Consider the following 6,733-nt stretch of genomic DNA (forward strand, 5'->3'; position numbering starts at 1 on the left):
ATTAGTGATCATACAATGTTCATTATCTTAAAAGCACTGCTATTTCCACAGCTCAAAAATGCCTAAAGTGAACTGTTAAATCAACTGAAATTTTTTAATTATAATCAAAGTGTCACTTTACTGCAGATTTTTTTTCACAGAAAACTAAAATTTTTGGGAAGACTCTACCTGTTTTCTTTAACAACTGTGAACACAAAAGATTATGGAGAGAAACAGGGCCAATTTCAACGTGTGGGATTGTTTCTTCACAATGAGACTCAAAGTAACTGTAAAACATGTGTGTAATATTAAAAAGGGACTCTCCAAGTCTTGGGGCTCCTTATGCTTGGTGCCGTATTCCACCTGTGTGAGCCTAGAGGATGGCAATACTGTTGTAAGCCACAATTTAAAGCAGCCTGAAAAGGAGAGGGACAGAAGATCTCCCCAGCCCCTTCCTATGTCCCATGGTTTTTGGAAGCCAGGCAGGACTGAAGTATGAAAGAAATCAGACCTAATGACTACAAGGGAGTTGCTTCTGGTGTACAGTGAGGTAAGTGTTTGAAAAATTAGGTCCATAAAGTGTCTTTATTCCTTATTGCTACATGATCTAGGAGCAGATGAAATAGTCAAAAGATTACTAACTTGGTAAAAGAAAATGGATACAACCTTATTATTTATAAAGTGAACTCCTCATTTAAACAGGGCAGCTTTTTCAAACTTAGATTCTTACTCAAGAAAACAGGCAAGAAGGAAACTTCAGTCTGAGGTCATTCTGCTACATATTTACCTTACCAAGATTTATCGGAGCTACTTCTGCAAAGTTTGTGCAATGTCTTAGGACTGCCAGGTTCATGAAAACCACATGTCTGAAAATCCTTCTAGAAAGCTGAGCAGAGACATGTATAATGAAATAGTAATTAATTGCAACAAGTGTTAAACAATCTTTTTGGAAGATTTGATTAGTCAATATATTTTGCTGCTTCTTTGTAAAAATGGTCATTATTCAAATATCAGGGTGGGATAAGAGTGAACATTATACAAGAGATCCTACTTGAAACACCATATAAATCATAAGGAGAATGAGGAGACTGTCTGTCTTTTCACATGAAAGCAACACCAAGAAATTATAGGATAACCCCCCCTCAAATGTATTGTTTGGGTGCTCCCTTCTTTCCTATAGCATGTAAAATTTCTCAGATGAATAAGAAAGGAAACAGTTTTACAGCTATATTCCCAGCTACTGTCAATGGATTTCATTGAAATGAATGTTATTGATTTACAGTGCTGCCTTGGCTGTCTTTGTGACAGCGCACTTAAGAGACCAAACACAGTTTCCTTGTTGGTCAATGGACATATTTTAGATATTTTTAATGGGAACCCCACTGAGTCAGATCTAACATTAAATCCATGTCTAAGATTATTCAAATCTGCTGCTCACTGCTAGGAAAAGCTGAAAGGGATTCACAAACCATCCTAGGTAGGACAGACATTCATATCATAAAAGTACTTTGTCAGCTTACAGTGTCATTGTCACAGGGATAAAAGCACAAATCAGTTGTTCTCTAAGAGAAGTCATCCAAATAAAACTGATGTCAATGGACAAAGGTAGAGCCTAGTAAAAGCAGCTGAGCAGACGTGAAGTCTGAGGATTCATCTGATCTCCCAGAATTCTGGGATTCATTGGACTAAATGTAGTTGTTTACATCCAGATGTTTACATCACTTAAGGCTCCTTTTGAAGTAAATACATAGAAACAGGCATTTTTAGGAGGTACCTACTCAGCATCTCCTAGGGCTGACATTTTCATCTGACTAGACGAATCGAGTTTCAAAACACCGATTTCCCTCTACTAATATCGGAGGGATCTAAGGAATCTCCCTCAGGTGTCAAAGTATACAGGACAAATGTCTGAAGCTAAGGATTGAAGGAACCTGTCCCACAGTCTATCATAACAGCTACTAGGAAGGAAGTTAACTCTCTCCAAGTTTAAACCAGGACAAGAACTACTCTTGCAATACAAAAGGATATGGAAGCATATTGTGTCATTTCACATCCTTTGGGGTGAGGAATATCTAGATTTTACAGTTCTGAGTTTCTATTGCACCATTGTTACTGGTCTTGACCCAGATAAATAATGGGTATGATGGACTTGTTTTAAGCTTGGTGATATTTTCAGTATATTTGCGGTATAATGCAGTATTTATGTCTTTGACTTGGTGAGCACAGAGCCAGCCTCATAGTTTCAAACATAATTTAAAAATTTCCTGCTTCCTGATTGTTTTCAGATGAAAATTATTAAGAAAGAGATAATATTCGTTTTTCACTCAAATGGATATGTTTTTAGTGTTTACTTACATTTTAAAATCTCCATACCATTGGAGAGAACTGAAACAGGGGATGCAGGATAGGAAAACAGATTCCTGTGCTCACATTTGCTTTGTTTTCAAGGCAAATTTCAGTGCTTTAGACTCCTTTCTTCCCATGTAGATAAAGAGAAAACAAAATATTGGTGCCAGGGACAGGTGCCTCTAATGTATTCTTGTCAGACATGCTGGGAACAGGAGAGCTCTATTTTTGAAATACTACCTTTAGCTACATTACGTGGAGGTCTTGTTAGCGGTAAGCAGCAAATTGGTGTTTAGCGATGCAGGTGACAGCACTTATTAATTTGGGGGAAAGGGAAAGAAATCTCCAAATTCTCAGGGAGACAAGCATAGTCTTGTGTGTCAATATGAGGAATTTATGCAAGCATCCTCTCATTCTAATGAGGTAGAAAAAGCAGTACTGCAGAGACAGTAGTAAAATAACAGCTTATGCCCTGATTTGGGAAACATGTACTTAAAGCATCTTTATGCAGGACAACACTTATTCCTCTGCTTAATTTTGATTTACATGGGTGCTTATGTTGTAGCTCAGGTAGGGATGACTAAAGGCTGGGATGAGCCCTGCCTCAATTAATAACAGATTCAGCTCTGCATTCATCTAGTAATGTTAATAGCAATAATGGTAACAACAATAATTTGTGACTAGGTAGCTACTTTCATTTAAATAGATAAAATAGGAAGCTGTACAAACACTAATGATTTAAGACTCCCTCCATTCCTGAGTTGGGAAGAGGTTTGGGTCATTCTCCCAGCGTGACAGAGCACCTGGAGATGGACAGTGTGGGGGTCACACCACTATGGTGTCTAAGATAAGGAGAGCAATGAGCTGATCAGCCTGCTTGGTTTCTCCAGTAGCTGATTCCCTGTATGTTCATTGGGCAGTTTGAAAAAAATTAATAAAGTGGAATATCCTGAACAAAATTAATAAAGTGGAATCTCCTGTCTACAAAGACAGTGTGTGGCAAAATGTAGAAATATTGGGGTGTCCTGAATGCCCTCCAGGCCATTGTGCAGTCACATGAATATCCTTTCCATTGTCACCATCTAATAATATACAAAGGGGGATTTAATTTAATTTACTGTCTTTATTTGAAACAAAAGCATTGAAATTCGCATGACCAGTGCAAACTGCTTCTAAAACAAACCGATTTGGAAAGAACATAAGCATGAGCTATGTCTAGTTTCTTGTCTGGGTTACATTCCAAAGTTTGATGATCACACCCAGATGACTAAAATAATGAAGGTGATAGATTAGTGTATTGATGCATAATCACTGTCTAGCCTGCAAAACTTATGAGCTGCATGATTTTGAGAACAATTACTTGTAATTAAAGCAACATTGCTCCCCCCTCAAAGAAATATTTTGTGCATAACACCAATTAATTACATTTTTCAATGAGAATAGCTCTTAAATGCCTGTGCAGTTATTTATTTCTGACCACATTCAGAATTCTGAAGAGATATGAATTATGTATTGTTTAGCAGTATTATTTTGGGGTTGGGATTGTAAAAAATACCTCCTTCTTTTTTGATAGCATCTCTTGAATGAATTAAAAGCTAACCACTTCCACAGGGTGAGGATATGAGTTGACTCTTCTAACGATGAAAGGGAGTTTTTAGCTAGACAAACATTGTCTGATGAAGTCAGTCTATCCATCCAGCTTAGCTATCTGCTTATTTGTCTCTTTTTGATTTTCCACACCCTTCAGATGCAATTGGTGAAACTAAAAGGCCTCATGCCCTGGAAAGAAGAAATCTACCATTGTGCTACATAAATATTACTACATTTGCTTTTATAAAGCAAGATTGTGTCTTTTCTTCAGACTAAAGCACAGTGTAGGTTTTCTTTTCCATGGAGTTGCAGTATAGGGTAATAGCTGATCTCAGTATTAGAATATTGCTGTGAGAAAAGGTTTTCAGTAGTCTAGCTCTACATATTTGGGCTATTAATTCAAGTATGCATTAAAAACTGGCCTTGGCATCTGAATGCCAGTTTAGTATTTGAAACATTGCATAGACTTCAAAGAGTTGCATGAAACAAAAGAGGATAGGAGCCATCCAAAATCTGGCTTTTCTGAAACTGCAGCTTTACCTCACCAGTTCTGCACAAATAAACTCTGCAGTACATCTTTAAGTGGCAAAAAGTACAAGGACTGGGCTTTATTCTAAGAGATGTTGTACATATGCTATTCCCATTAAATCTTTTCAACTCTTCTCCTTCCCTAGATACCACCGAAGCCTCTAAAAAATTGGGTTTGGTAACCATATCTGATGCCTTTCTTTCTGGCACCTGTGGTTCCCTGAAGAGATAGATAGGTCTCACTCTCTTTTCTGCTTCAAAACAGTGAGTTTTCACTTCCTAAAAATGGACAGGCTTCTCCTGATAAATCTCTTATTTTGTTTGTATCACTGGTGGCCATATGAACTGGTGTTTTCTCCCCAGAACCTATGTTCTGTATCAGTTGCCATCCTCATCTTGGTAAGTGCTCTGCAGAATGCTGACACAGTGTCTGCCAAGAGAGGAGCAAGGACTCCTCTGCCTTCCCAGCTTGCTCCTGCCACCCTGAAATTCTACCTCCATCAACATATGGAAAAGAGAAGCATCCTCTGATAATGCGCATGTACCCAACAGACATATGAGCAGCTGTACCCAAAGAAAAGCATTTTTTATACATCATAAATATCACACATGCCCTGGGAACAAAAAGCAAGACAAAATTTCCTTTAAAATCAGTCAACACTCTGAGCAGAGAAACTTGTCCATCTAACCACAGGCTCACTTGTGAGTGGCAGAGACGGAAATCATGGCCTTGATTAATTTGTGTTTTTCAGATCTGTCACACTGGGGTCTCTGCAGTAGCTCAGCCACCCAAGGAACGGCATGCTCAGTCTTTTCCATGACCCACAGAAACATTCTCCGTGTCTGTTTTGGCAGCTGGGTGTAACTCAATCTGCTATGGTATCCATGCTTAAACAATTCTACGAGTAAGCAAAACAGCTACTGTTTTCATCTTACCATGTTTTTCATAGTATCTAGATGTTGAAATAACACTGCCAAAAAATTGACATTTTATGCTTTGACAATGGTTGCTCCTGATCGTACTCAGTAATACATGATCTCAGGCGCAGCAAGGGGCCCAAGCCTTGGCTTCCCAATGTGTCAATCAACCCTCAGCACCTATCAGGCACACACACTCTGCAGCCAGCCAGCAAGTTCAAGCACCTCCGCTTGAAAATAGCTGCAGTGACGCTGGAAAAGGAGGCATGTTTTCCAGAATGTCGCAAACTTGTGAAAACAGTTCTGCAACAAAAACTGAGAATAGCCTTTGCAATTGCTACCCCTCTCAGGCAGCCAGCTCACTCTTGGGTGCTGTAAATACACAGTAATAAACCATACCAAGGAACCATGATACAGTAATGTTACAGTAAATTTTGGTGGAATTGCTTTTGAGGTGCACCAGCCTGTGAAAGAGGAAGGGAAATGGGAGACACTCACATGTTCAAGGGAATGAAGAGGAAATACCTTTGCAACCTCACTTCCCGACCTCTGAACACAGCTCTCCTGTACTTTGTCTGTAGCCTATGGTGCCCTGGCAGCCCATTCATGCATAGAAAGACTTGGCAGAACACATGGTTACCCTTACACTGAATTCTTTCGCCATGTGTGTTTAATATATCTCTGTGATCTGATTCAAGTGGAGCAGATTTGAATACCTCATTATACGGAGACCAATATGTCTTCATACACACAGTAATTATATTGTTCATTCTGATGTTAGAACGCTGTATCTCTTGCTGAAAGTCAGAGTACTCGCATACATTTTTTAGTCACTTAGACATAAGTGACTATGCTGACATTCAAATTCTAAACAAATTGCTAATGAGCTTCCCCACTTCGTTTTTTTTTTTTTTTCTTCTCCCCAAAAGCAGATTTCTCAGCCTCTGAAAGAAACAGAATGGAAGAGCTTAAATGAGAAGACACATGCACATGACTGCAGTCTAAGGAATGGAAGCCCATTTCTCAGCCAGTGTGCACTGCCAGAGCTGTGTTGGCTCCTTGGGGAGAGGGAAAAGACAGGAGAAGCAAGAGGATGGAAATACTTTAACCACATTTCAGATGTCTTCCTTTGTGCTTGGATTTTGTAATGATGATTTATCTAAATCTTAGCAAGTGAGTGTTTTCCCCTAATGGAAATGCTGTCTGCAGCAGTTGTTTCTTTCCTTTCTCTGCCCACTACCCTTTTATCTGGTAGTAGTCTTTTTGGTTTGGCAGTAAAAATTGTACTTGTGATGCTACTTAAGGTGTATTCTTTGGTGTTCCCAAACAAGGTCTGAAGGTGATCCAGGACCACACAATACACCCTGGATGT

At 39.0% G+C, this 6,733-nt stretch overlaps 1 long non-coding RNA gene across 1 annotated transcript; it reads left to right on the forward strand.

Moving 5' to 3' along the window:
- Positions 1-441: 441 nt before the first annotated feature.
- On the forward strand, positions 442-6,523 carry LOC138118181 (uncharacterized). Its single transcript, XR_011155025.1, has 3 exons — positions 442-529; positions 5,196-5,348; positions 6,294-6,523. It is a non-coding gene; the product is annotated as an uncharacterized lncRNA (long non-coding RNA).
- Positions 6,524-6,733: the final 210 nt, after the last annotated feature.

This window comes from Aphelocoma coerulescens, chromosome 1 (assembly GCF_041296385.1).
Source record: "Aphelocoma coerulescens isolate FSJ_1873_10779 chromosome 1, UR_Acoe_1.0, whole genome shotgun sequence".
NCBI lineage: Eukaryota > Metazoa > Chordata > Aves > Passeriformes > Corvidae > Aphelocoma > Aphelocoma coerulescens.